Below are 13,735 nucleotides of genomic sequence, written 5' to 3' on the forward strand. Positions count from 1 at the left end.
TTCATCTCTTTCATCAAGTTCTGTGCTTTTGATTTAATATCTGTTTTGATGCTAGTAGCTCTTTTAGTAAGTCAAGTGAGTGCTCCTTTGTGATAGCGGGTGTTGGTGGGTCATGTCTATGTCATGTTCAAGCCTAGGTATTCCACTATATTGGTCAACCCAAACCCGACGCGAATAATAGCCGTGTCCAAAACTTAAAACCCAAATACTACCTAACTATTAAACATGTAATACGTCATGCAACCTATTTAAAAGAAAATTTAAAATAAGTCAAAATATGGGTTAAACAATTTATAGTTATAATTAGGTTAATCAACTAGATTATTATATGGGTCAATTCAGGTCAAATTTGTGTTATGTAGGTTGACCTAAAAATTACCTATTTATTAAATGGGTTATGCAAGTCAACATGAATTTGATTCAAGCCCAATTATACTCAACCCAAACCCACGAAAAGCGTGTTAGGTTTTGAGTTGTGTTGACGAATTGTCTCAAACTTTGCCATCCCTACTCTATGATTGACCATTTTTTGTTGAGAATACACATTATGACATACTCTAGTAAGCTTATATTAGAGCAATGATCCTCACTTGTCCACTTTGATGGTGGGTTTATGGGCTTTATCTCCTACTTTCTTGGTGGAGAACTTGAACCTACCAAAAACACCCACCAAAAAGAAAATTGAAATTTCCTAAATTAGTGTCTCTACTCCTGGCCCCTGAAGTTATTTCCAACATCACTGTAAATTAGAGAAGCATGAACGTACAATTTAAAAAAAAAAAAATGAAAAATATATGAGGTTCATACCTTTATCCCAGTGGGATCCCAAGAAGTAAACTTGGGATCTCTTGTGCCTAAAGCAGGATCTGTGCCACCAGTGAAGATTTGCAATTCTTTGTGCTTATCATGTCTGTTTTTGGACCTGTGTTTGGTTTAATATATTGGTCATTGCAATTCACTTCAGCTGCTGTATGTTAGTCCAGGAAGGATGATCTATTTTGGTGCTGTATAGTGGGTAAATTTACTCTTACATGAATGTTCCTTTGCACTTATTGCAGTTACCTTTGGCTTTAGTTGATCGAGTAATGATTTTTTTGTGTATTTATGTTTGGTCTGACATGAGGGCATGTCTTGATGATCAATTCTGCTTCCTTTTCTTTCTCATTTCATGGATGCAGATCCCTGTCCTAATTATTTTAACGAACTATTCTGTTGCAGGTTTTGGGTTGATTTGGTACCCAACTATGTTTATATAAAATAGTTGTAATATTCCGTTTGTGGTCAAAATGTTCAGCTTCAATTAGAAGTCATGGCAGTTGACTTAGTTTACAATGTGTTGACTTAGCATCCTATTGATCCATAGGCTGTAGACTCTACTTTTTAGGGATGCATTAACTAATCTTGGGTCTGAGTTGAAACCATGTGCTCTTTGATGTACTTTGACTGACTGATGCACATATCTTCACGCACCCACCTTGATTAATATGCAGCTTCTCAATCTATTGACGAAGAATCTTGTCAGGAAAGTAAAAAATATTGCATTAGTGAATATGTTCTGCTGATCTTCTAAATTCAGGATCAGATCATTCTGTTTGAATATTAAGATGAACTAAAATAGAACATCAAAAATTATATAGAAATGAATTCAGTGATTACTGTGGGGCATTCCAAGAATCGAACTAGGGACCTCTTGCACCCAAAGCAAGAATCATACTACTAGACCAAATGCCCAATTGTTAGTAATATTATGTTTTATTTTTGGTCAAGTGTTTGGTTGGATTTACCATTTTTTGCAGTAGAAAATTTTTGCTGCTTGTTGACTGAATGTACCTTTAGTCATTAATATTTCAGTATAGTTGGCTGTATTCTTGCTTATATATCATGTTATACTTATGATGAAGCTAATGCATGTAGCTTGATTTTAGTATTTGTAGCAATCAACTTTATGTGCACTATGTTGACTTAACATGCTGTTGATCCATAGACTCTAGTGTTTAGTGCTCCATCAACTAGACTTGGGTCTGAATTGAACCGTATGCTCCTATGGTTGCTCACATTCATGCACACACACATATGTTTCATGATACTTCTATGTAATTTGTTCACGTATTTTGATTTCTTTTGGTGGGTGTTTGCTAAAATAATATGTTTGATTTGGGTGAGAGCATTATTCTTCATTATGCCACCATTATAGCTTGCTGATAGCTCTTTTTTTTCTGTTCTAGTGGTTTTTATTTGAGTTGAGGCCATTGCTTAATTAGACAACCTTTGTAAATTGTCCGTGAGATCAATTTGTAGGTGGGAATCTCATCATGGAAAAAAAAAAAAGATAGTAGATTTTGATGATTTACAAGGTCTTCTGCTGCACTGAGTTGGCCTGGGTTATAATACTGAGTCAAGTTTGTGTCAAAATAAATAAATAATTTATAATAAAACCGTAAGTTTGTTTAATCCCTGATCTGGGCGGGGGCATTCCGTGAATCAAAATTGGGACATCATGCACTCAAGCCGAGAATCCTACCACTAGATCAATTGCCTTAGGTGTGTTTCTGTGGTTAGTTGTGTGTGCCATTAACTTGGTTAGGTTAGCTTTTTTTGGTTGCAACTGAAAATGTTTTTTCTTTTATTCTCCTCAATTGGGAAACTTTTGAATTGCAAGAAGAGGTGGTCTTTGGCTAGGCAGGTACTTAGAGGGTCCAAGAAATATGAGAGTCTTAATCAAATTTGATGCCCAGATGCTCTTGTGGATCTTTACAGTAATCTTAGAAGAAACAAAATTTCTGGGTCTTGATCTTTAGATCTCCCTGAGCATTCTCTATACCCTGCAAGTGACTGCAGATGACTCATCTGAGGTATTGGTCTTGAGATGGATGTGGTTATATATTTTTCCAATAACCACTAGATTGCGAAAAGAAAAAGGTTATTTGTGGTATTAAAAACTTCCTAATAAGAATTCATGCAATTTTTCATGTTTCTTCACTTGTTGATCCCTAGAAGTCATGACTGCAGCCTTAAACATGAGACTAGTAGTAATATAAAATTCAACTCAGTGAAAAAATAAGTGATAAGTACACATTACAAAAAATTAAGTATCCTTAATCACTATGCTCTGCCTTGGGGTGCCAAAAAGTAGCATATCATGTTGAGTAGCTCAAAAATTTGTCAGAGCTCAACTAAGGAGCTGATGCTAACTGTCCAAAAGTTCGATGGGGGTAATCCTTTTTTCCAACATCTCATTCCTATAATTTGTCATTGGCAAACTAAATTTGTATTTGGTGGGTACTGTATATTTCTCTCTGCACACTCTCTAGTTCATAAAAAGTATTTGGCTCAAATGTTCAAAACAGAATGGAATGTTATTTATGTTTGGTGTGTGCTGTATAACCCTTGGTGAACACTTTCTGGTTCCTACATGCTTCTCTGCTGCCTTTTCCTGATCAAACCATTCTGCTCAAATATTTAAAACGGGATGAAATATTGAAATGAATTCCTGATCAAAAGTGGGTCATTCCGAGAATCGAACTCGGGACCTCTCGCACCCAAAGCGAGAATCATACCACTAGACCAAATGCCCAAATGTTGAATTTTATCATATTCAACTTGTGATCAATGTGTTTGATTGGATTCAAGGGATTAGTCATTTTTTATCTCCAGTCACTCCTTTTAGTTTTTAAGTGGACCTTCATTTAAGGAGCAGACTGTTCCTGTTGCCTCACCTGTGTTGAGGTATAAGTGTGCCTAGCAGGGGTTGAATTTGAAAGCGCTACTTCTTGTATTCTTAATTTCAGAAGCCATTAGTTGCTTGTATAGGGTTTTGTTTTCAAGCTAACTGTTTGGTTTGGGTTTGTTTTCAAGCTAATTGCTTGGATAGGTGGGTTTTGTTTTCAATCTAATTGCTTAGATAGGGTTTTGTTCTCAAGCTACAAACTATTGCATTGATCCTTTTGTGAATCTCTTTGGAGGAACCAAAATTGTCTGATCTTGAACCTGAGGCTGCTATAGTTATTGGATTCTTCTCCTCAGAAATTGATTTTGTTTCTGTAGCCTCTGCAAGCATGGAAATCTTTTGTACGACAATAGTGTTCAATTTATTTCTTCTCTTTATTAAATGGAACTGTCTTGCTATAAAGTTCCACTGCAGGCTTCAGATGACTATCAGAGGCAATCAAGTCAGTCTGCAGTGTCAATCTTTTTTGTGTTAAGCTGGAGGAAAGCAGTGTAAGACTTGAAAGCGAATCTTTGTCTGGTGGCATTCCAAAACTAATTGGAATTCTTGCTGATGCTATTCCCAAATAAATCAGGCATTTTCTTTTTTTGATATGTAAAAGACAAAAGTATTTTATAAATAAAGAGAAAAGGCACCCAAAGGACAGCCCAAAGCATACCGGGAGTATACAAGGGGTGCCTCAAGGTGAAAGCCAAGAAGAAGAGGGGTTACAGAAACTTACCCACCCTCATTTAGAACCCAACTAATCAAAAAAGTCGATCAATGATAAAGGACCTACATCTATGACAACTTATTCCAAGACCAATAATTACAAACAAAAGAATTTTTCAATCTTTGAACCAAAAACTTCCCATTTTCAAAAGCAATCTTGTTTCTTTCCTTCCAAATAGTCCAAAAGAGGCATAAAGGGGTTGTCTTCCACAAATTTTGACGCTTCTTGCCCACAAAGGAACCATTTCAACCAATAAGAGTCTCTTTAACTAACAAAGGAAGAACTCACGACACCCCAAAGAGAGCAAAAATTAACTCCCACAAAGCCTTAGCCTTGGAGCAATGAATTAGGATGTGATCTATAGACTCTTATTTAACAAGGCAAAGGAAACATCTATTAGCTAGAGTCTACCCCCTCCTTTTTAATTGATCCAAAGTTAAGACCTTACCCCATGATGCTTCCCAAGTAAAAAAGCCCACTTTGGAGGGCACACATGTCAAAACACTCAGAAAAACCCTAGAAACTGAGAACTCTCCACCTTTATTATCCTCTGCATCCATCTATATACAGACGTATATCCTATACATGGAGTCTAACTGATTCCTAAATTGTATATGGTAACATTAACATATACATGGTAAGCCAATTCTGTCAATCTTTTCGTATATGTACAACCAATCTGATTCCTAAATTGTATAAGGTAACATTAACATCCCTTCTCAAATTGATGCTGTTAAGTCAACAAGCAACAATTTGCCAACAAGAAATTGATGCCGCTGTCGAGTCAAAGCTTTGGTGAAGATATCCGTCACTTGGAGATCAGAAGAGATGTGAGGAAGAGATATCACCCGACTTTCCAAGGTGTCTCAAATAGAATGACAATCAACCTCAATGTGCTTGGTACGTTCATGAAAAAGGGGATTGGTGGCAATCTGAATAGCACTAGTGTTATCAGCATGAAAAGGTGTAGAAGTTGTCTGAGGAAACCCAAGTTCCTCAAGAAGACCGCGCAGACATACAATTTCAGAACAAGTAGTAGACATGGCACGATACTCGGCCTCAGTAGAGGATTTAGAAACACGATCTTGTTTCTTACATTTCCAAGAAATTAAGGCATCACCTAAAAACATACACCAACCTGTAGTAGATCGACGTGTATTTGGACATCCAGCCCAATCAACATCACTATAGGCAACAAGTTGAAGAGAGGAGCCAGTAGGAAAGAACAACTCACGAGTAGGTGAACCTCGAAGATAGCGGATGATGCGTCGAATTGCAGCAAGATGGAGATGCCGAGGAGAAGGCATAAACTGACTGACCTGATGAACAACATAGGAGATATCAAGTCGAGTAGTGGTCAAGTAGATAAGACTCCTAACCAGGCGCCGATAGAGAGTAGGATCATCCAAAAGGTCCCCTTCATCTTTCCTATATTTGACATTTACCTCCATAAGAGTATCGATAGAAGAAGCGTCCTCCAAACCAGCCAAAGTGATAAGATCTTGAATATACTTATGCTGGTTCACATCCATCTGATGCAGTTGCCATGACTGTGAAGCGGCAATAGCTAAGATGGTTCAAACCGTGGTCATTTTGGCAACAGGAGCAAATGTCTCCTCATAATCAACCCCATATTCCTGCTTGTTACCCAGAGCTACGAGGTGAACTTTGTACCGGTCCAAAGAGCCATCAGAACGAAGTTTTACAAAAAAAACTCATTTACTCCTAATAGGTTTGACTGTAGGAGGACAAGGAACAATATCCCAAGTACGATTCTCCTCAAGTGCTTGAAGTTCTGCTTGCATTGCATTTTGCCAACACTCGTGTTCAGAACTTCTTGGGACAATCCCGAGCAATATGACCAAAATCTTTACAACTAAAGCACTAGACAACACGCATGCCTTGACCCTTATTTCACCCTTGTGCTGCATAAGCCACAGAAACAGGTGCACTAACATTAGCCCGATGTTCCATGGTAGCTTGAGTTACGATACACTGCTCCTCACGCAGAATTTCACTCAAGCAGGCATCCAGAGATGGTACAGGATGACGATTCATCAGATTAGACTGTGCAATTTCAAAGTCGGGTCGTAGCTTCATCAAGAATTGATCTCGCTTGCTAGTTGCATGCACTACTTGGACAACAGAGAGAGCTGCAGTAGGAACATTAGCATAAACAATGTTGGAATAATCAGTCCAAAGAGTTTGAAAACCAGAAAAATATTCCTCAATTGAGAGACTTCCTTGTGTGAAATTAGCCATCTCATACTCCAATTGAAAACGCCTAGCAGAGTTGTCTTGATTGTAAACCGTGTGGAGATAATTCCACATAGCAGCAGTAGTTTTATAAAGCCTTAGATTGAGAATAAGGTGAGGTTCGATCCAGGTCATAACTCGAGCATACTTAATTTCCCACTTAGACAAAGCCTCGGCATCACGAGGTGCAGGATTACTCTCATCAATATGACCCCATAATTCTTTTCCTTGTCAAATAATTTAAATTGAAACTCCCAAGCACAATAATTTTTGCTAGTAAATTTAATAGGAAATTATTCTAACTTATCTAATGACATGATGCAACCGAGAGACAAAGGAAATAGCCCACCAAAAAATTGAAACAGAAACACTCTTAGCTCTCTGTTGTCTGTCTGTTTCTCTCTCTGACTTTCTCTCTAAAATTAGCTTGCAGGTTTTGGTGTGGGTTTATGATGAGAGAGAAATTAGAGTTTCAGAGGTCATCTGTGAATTTCTATGATGGTTGTTGCAGTATCAACTACACCAAATCCGAAGACCTCGTCACGATGAACCCGATCAACACTATTTTCGATGCCAAACATTTGATTGGTAGAAGGTTCTCCGATGCCTTGATTAAGAGTGAAGAACACTATTGTTACAGTGCCTGCCTACTTCAATGACTCTCAGCGTCAAGCCACCAAGGATGCGGGAGTTATTACCGGCCTCAACCTGATGCATATCATCAATGAGCCAACAACTGCCGAGATACACCCCTCAAACGCAGCTACTAAAGGGATTGAAACCCAGAAAAAAAACACCCACAACAATCACAAAAAAAAAAAACCACAAATGCCCCACAGGAAGTGTCTAAATCTCCAAGAAACACGAACTCCACTCAGAAGGCGCCGAAACCTTGCTCTGATACCATGTCAAAACACTTAGAAAAACCCCAGAAACTAAGAACTCTCCACCTTTATTATCCTTTGCATCCATCTATATACAGACGTATATCCTATACACGGAGTCTAACTGATTCCTAAATTGTATATGGTAACATTAACATATACATGGTAAGCCAATTCTGTCAATCTTTTTGTATATGTATAGTTAATTTGATTCCTAAATTGTATATAGTAACATTAACAATGCAAGGGTTCCAAATGATGTTCCACGGAAAAGGAGTTGCATTCCTTGTCTCCAAAGCACCATAAAGAGACTTAATAGAAAACTCCACACTTTTAGTCTCTTTCCATAGCATCCTATCCTCCAAATCCACAAACACCCTCTTTTCTTGAATTATCAAAAGGAATCGCTCCATCAAATCCACCTCCCAATCATTGAGTAGGATTCCATCCCCCTACTTCACTCGATAAATCCCATACCTCCGCCACCCAAACCTCTTTAGAGTCCACCAAAGTATATACGAAGATGGGAAAGAATCGCACAAAGCAACATCACCACACCAATTATCCTTCTAGAATCTCACTTTTCTCCCATTACCCACTGAGAACCCAATTTTATTACTTAATAAAAATCCCTCCCTCGAAATTTCCTTCCACAAACCCACACCATACCCCTCCTTAATTGCTCGAGTACTCCACCCCCCTTTTTCTACCCCAAACTTCCTACCAATAATGATATAGGACAACCCTAGGATGGTTGCCTACACTCAAGGGTAGGTGGGCTAGGGTTTTATTTTTAGGGTGTAAGGAGAGGAACAAGGAATAAATTTTATGGTAGAGAAAATTATAAGATAAGAAATAGAGAGAGAAAAAACAATGAAGAAAAGATGGAAAACCTTAGAGCCTCAATAAGGCCTTCTAAGAGTCTCACCTAGAAGAAAATCAATGAAGTCTCACCATTGAGGGTTGCAACCTTGTACTGAAAGAAAGTATAATATTATTCATCAAATTCAACCCTTTAATTTACTTTGATTAGCCTATTTATAGGCTTCTCTAAGAAATCCAAAGTCTATTAGGATTCTAATAACCTGTTATGATTCTAATTCTAATTATAACATCCAAAGTCTACTAGGACTCTTCAAATTCTAATTATATTATAACTCAACTAGCTAATCCTAATTAGACTCTAACAAATATTAATCCTAATTTAATTCCAAGTAATATTAATACTATTTTAATTATAACTAATACTAATTCCCTTTCTTGATATATATCTTGAAGATTCATCCTCATCAATTCCCCCTGACTTGAAAAAAAACTCGACCTCGAGTTTTAGTGATTTTCCACGATCAATTGATATTCCGAGCAATGTCTTCCACCCTTTATTTCTTCGTCGTCTCTTTCCCATGGTAAGACAGGATCTCAAGATCTCTTGAACTTGTTCAATTTCATGCAAGACAAATATTGTGCTTCGAAAAACTTTTTGATGTTGTATGGGGAAAATTGTTGGGGGGAGTTCATACGCAACAATAGCAAAACGTGCTTTGTTGGGTAATCCAAACGCGATCGCAGTGAAGGTCAAAAGAGAGGAATCGATGGGATTGTTGAAGAAGTTGGAACACTGCGTTGTGGCGAGCAGGAGGGGTAACGTAGGGGAAGAGGATGATCTTGAGAAGCTGGGACAGCATTGGGCAAAATCGTGGGAGCTTAAAGGTAGCTTAGGGTTGGCTAAAATGGAAAAGGGAAGGGTTCTACTGGACTTTGAAGACTTGGAAGAGGCGCGTCGTGTTGTTTCTTCTGGGAATCGCACGATGGAAGGAGTCCAGGTAGGGCTGGATTTTTGGAGTCCGAGGAGTGGGTGCTGGACAGAGGAGGAGAAGGCAAAGGAGATTTGGGTGAGATTATTTGGACTTCCAGTCTCGTTTTGGAGCCCAGAGATTTTGAAGAAGGTGGGGGACGAATGCGGTGGCTTTATAACAGCCGACGAACAAATGAAGTCGTTGGGCGAGCTACAGTGGGCCAGAATCTTAGTGAGGGGAAGAGGTGATGCTCGTCCGAGTGTTCTGGAAGTCGAAGTGGAAGAGGAGGTCTATGAGATAGCATTATGGTGGGAATGTCGTCCGGTGATAAGGAGGTCTTCCAGACAAGCAGACGGTCGTTGTAGAAGCGAGGTTGGGGGTGAGGAGTCCTCACGCGCGGAGAAGCGAGTGACAAAGGGGTGGGTGAGCGTGAGGCTCGAGGACCTGCATCCGTCAGGTGATGGGACGGGTGGGTAGAGGGCTGTTGGGGGTCGGGTTGTATCCAATGAAGGCCGAGGCCCAATATTCCCGTCTTGGACTCAATTTGGTGCAGTCCACCCTTTAAGCCCAAATGCCAGCCCAAAGGTGTTAAAAGGGGACGGTGGGCCTGGGCTGAAGAGTGGAGTAATGGGATTAAAGATGAAAGGGGTGGCTTTAAGTTCAGATGCAGGCCCGTCGTGTAGGCCCGATGAGGTGGGCTGTTCCACTATAGGCCCAGTCTCGACATCAAACAAAGGCCTAAGTTCAAAGGGATATGGTCCACAGTCCGTTAGAAGTGTAAATACAAGGGAGGGCCCATCTTCTTCATCAGCAGGCCAAGACCATAATATCTCTCAGAAGAAGGACTTAATGTTGATGGGGCCTGATCCAGGTAAGACTCATGCGCCAGAGCCTTTTGTTGCGTGGGAGACTGAGGACTTGAGGAAGTTAAATGGCTTGGTTAGGATATCAGAGACGGATAAGGCACTTGAAGAGGAATCAATGAGGTATGGAAATGGGTTGTGGTCTTGGGGAAAAAGGGTTCTGGGGATTTCTCATCTCAACTCTTTTAATTTTGATCGGACTCCGGGAGTGGAGTCTTTCGGTCATTCTGGGGATTGGAATGAGGGAGTTCGGGTTGACAATACAATGTGGCTAACGGTATATGAGGGCTGTGTTGAGAGGAGCAATGGATGCAGGGAGGTGGGAGCAAAGGAAAGTAGCAGTGATACGGGAAGGGGGACTCTTGAGGTCGGTGCCATATATGATACCCAAACAGAGAGAGGAATGCAGGAGTATAAATGGGAGGAGAGTGATCTGGAAAAATTTAGTCAATTCCTGGGATTCCCCACGGAGGGATTGGAGAAGGAAATACTGAAGTTTCTGTCTCAAATCAGAAAGAGAAGGGAGAAAATCCATAGTAAAGAGCTATTGGAAAAATCTAAGTTTGAAAGGGAATTAAAAAGACTGGAATGCTCCATTAATTATGAGGGGGGGATTAAACAGAAAGGCTTGGTACAGGGCAAAGGGCGCCAGATTGTGATTGTCCAATGAAGATGAAAATTCTGAGTTGGAATGTGAGGGGAGCAAATGAAAGCTCTAAAAGAAAAGTAATTAAGACGTTTTTAAGGAATCAGAGGGTGGACGTAATCTGTATTCAGGAGACTAAAATTCAAGCGATGTCGGATAACATTGCGAGAAGCATAGGCTCCGGCAGATTCCTAGAGTGGAAGGCTATGAATGCGGAAGGAGCTTCAGGAGGAATTCTGATGTGCTGGGATAAAAGGTCCCTGGAGGTTCTAGATTGGGAAGAGGGCCAGTTTACCTTATCTTGTAGATTCCGGAATATAGAAAATGGGGCAATTTGGATTTTTACGGGAGTGTACGGCCTGTTCTCCAAGATGGAAAGGGAGGCTTTATGGGATGAGTTGGGGGCGATTAGAGGGCTGTGGGAAGACCCTTGGTGTATAGGGGGGGACTTTAACATAACCTTGTTTCCGAGGGAAAGGAGCAGCCAGAGGAGAATGAATTCAACAATGAGGAAATTTGCGGAAATAGAGGATGATCTGGGGCTAATGGATCTCCCACTTCAAGGGGGAGAATTTACTTGGAATGGGGGACAAAACAACTAGGTCTGGGCAAGATTGGACAGGTTCCTTGTTTCCCCTAGTTAGACTGACCAATACAATGGGATTAGTCAATGTAGGCTGCCCCGTCCGGTTTCCGATCATTTCCCAATTATGCTAGTGGGGGGGGGGGGGGATAAGACGAGGCCCAACTCCATTCAGATTTGAAAATATGTGGCTTAAGGTTGAGGGCTTCAAAGAGTTAGTGTGCAGCTGGTGGCAAGGAATTGAGGTTAGGGGCAGTGGTAGTTACAAGTTGGCTACTAAGATGAAGGAAGTCAAACAGAAATTGAAAGTTTGGAATAGAGAAGTCTTTGGGAAGCTGGAGACCAATAAATCCTTAGCCTTGCAGCAGGTGGAGTTTTGGGATAGGGAGGAAAGTGGGAGAATTCTGATTGTGGAGGAAACAGAGCTTAAGAAAGAAGCAAAGGATAATTATAGGAAATGGGTGATTATGGAAGAGACTCATTGGAGACAGCTCTCTAGGGAAATATGGCTGAAGGAAGGGGATAGAAACACGGGCTTTTTTCATCGTATGGCAAGCGCTCACCGTAGAAATAATCAGTTGGAGAGAATAAAGATCAATGGGGAGTGGCTGTTAGAGGAGCAGGAAATCAGGGAAGGAATTGCTAGTACGTTCCAAAGCTTGCTTTCAGAAGATATGGGGTGGAAGGCGGACATAGGGGGCCTTCGGTTAGACCAGATCAGCCAACAAGAGGCTGAGACCTTGGAGAGGCCCTTTACAGAGGAGGAAATCTACGTGGCACTGATGGAGATGAATGGGGATAAAGCCCCTGGTCCGGACGGCTTTACAATGGCATTTTGGCAAAGTTGCTAGGAGTTCATTAAAGAGGAGATTTTGGAAATGTTCAAAGACTTCTATGACCACAGTTCTTTCCTCAAGAGTCTCAACAATACCTTCTTGGTGCTGATTCCCAAGAAAAGTGGGGCTGAGGACCTTAGAGACTTCAGACCGATTAGTCTCTTAGGGGGGCTTTACAAGTTATTGGCTAAAGTGCTAGCTAACAGATTGAAGAAAGTAGTTGGTAAGGTGGTATCCACTTCTCAGAATGCCTTTGTGAAGGGAAGACAAATCCTTGATGCGTCTTTAATTGCAAATGAAGTGATAGACACGTGGCAGAAACAAAAGGAAAAGGGCATTATATGCAAGTTGGATATAGAGAAAGCCTATGACAGCATCAATTGGAAGTTCTTGGTGAAGGTGTTACAAAAGATGGGATTCGGGTCCAAATGGGTGGGGTGGATGTGGAGTTGCCTATCGTCAGCTAAATTTTCAGTGTTGGTTAATGGAGTGCCTGCAGGTTTCTTCCCTAGCACTAAAGGCCTTAGACAAGGGGATCCGTTGTCTCCTTACCTCTTCATCATGGGGATGGAAGTGCTTGATGTGCTTATCAGGAGAGCTGTGGAGGGGGGGTTCTTATCAGGATGCAACATAAGGGGTGGAAGTGGTCCCTCTTTGAACATCTCTCACTTGTTTTTTGCTGATGACACAATTATCTTCTGTGAGGCCAGAAAGGATCATCTAACTTACTTGGGGTGGATTTTATTCTGGTTTGAAGCGGCTTCAGGCTTAAGGATTAACTTAGCCAAGAGTGAAGTCATTCCAGTTGGTGAGGTGGTGGAGGTGGAAGAGTTGGCTGTTGAGCTTGGCTGTAGGGTGGGGACTTTACCTTCTCAGTATTTGGGTCTTCCTTTAGGGGCCCCAAATAGAGCGCCTTATATATGGGATGGGGTGGAGGAAAGAGTGAGGAGAAGACTAGCTCTTTGGAAACGGCAATACATTTCTAAAGGAGGAAGAGTCACCTTAATAAAAAGTACATTGGCTAGCATGCCAATCTACCAAATGTCCATTTTCAGAATGCCAAAGGTGGTTGTTAGAAGGATTGAGAAAGTACAAAGGGATTTTCTGTGGGGAGGGGGAAACATGGAGAGAAAAGTGCATTTGGTTAAATGGGAGGTGGTTTGTACAGACAAAGATAAAGGTGGGCTAGGCCTTAGAAAGCTAGCTTTGTTGAACAAAGCTTTACTTGGCAAATGGATATGGAGGTATGCATGTGAAAAAAATATTTTGTGGAGACAAGTGATTAAGGTGAAGTATGGGCAGGAGGGTCTTGATTGGAGGCCCAAAAAGGGAAATGGGGCGGTTGGTGTAGGGGCTTGGAAGGAGATTTGGAAAGAATCAGATTGGTGTTGGGATAACATGACATTCCGCGTAGGAAAGGGCAACATGATAT

At 40.7% G+C, this 13,735-nt stretch overlaps 1 non-coding gene across 1 annotated transcript; it reads right to left on the minus strand.

Moving 5' to 3' along the window:
• Positions 1–3,501: 3,501 nt before the first annotated feature.
• TRNAP-UGG (transfer RNA proline (anticodon UGG)) lies at positions 3,502–3,574 on the minus strand. Its single transcript has one exon. It is a non-coding gene; the product is annotated as a tRNA-Pro (tRNA).
• Between the last annotated feature and the right edge of the window lie 10,161 nt (positions 3,575–13,735).

Source organism: Vitis vinifera, chromosome 3 (genome assembly GCF_030704535.1).
Source record: "Vitis vinifera cultivar Pinot Noir 40024 chromosome 3, ASM3070453v1".
Lineage (NCBI taxonomy): Eukaryota > Viridiplantae > Streptophyta > Magnoliopsida > Vitales > Vitaceae > Vitis > Vitis vinifera.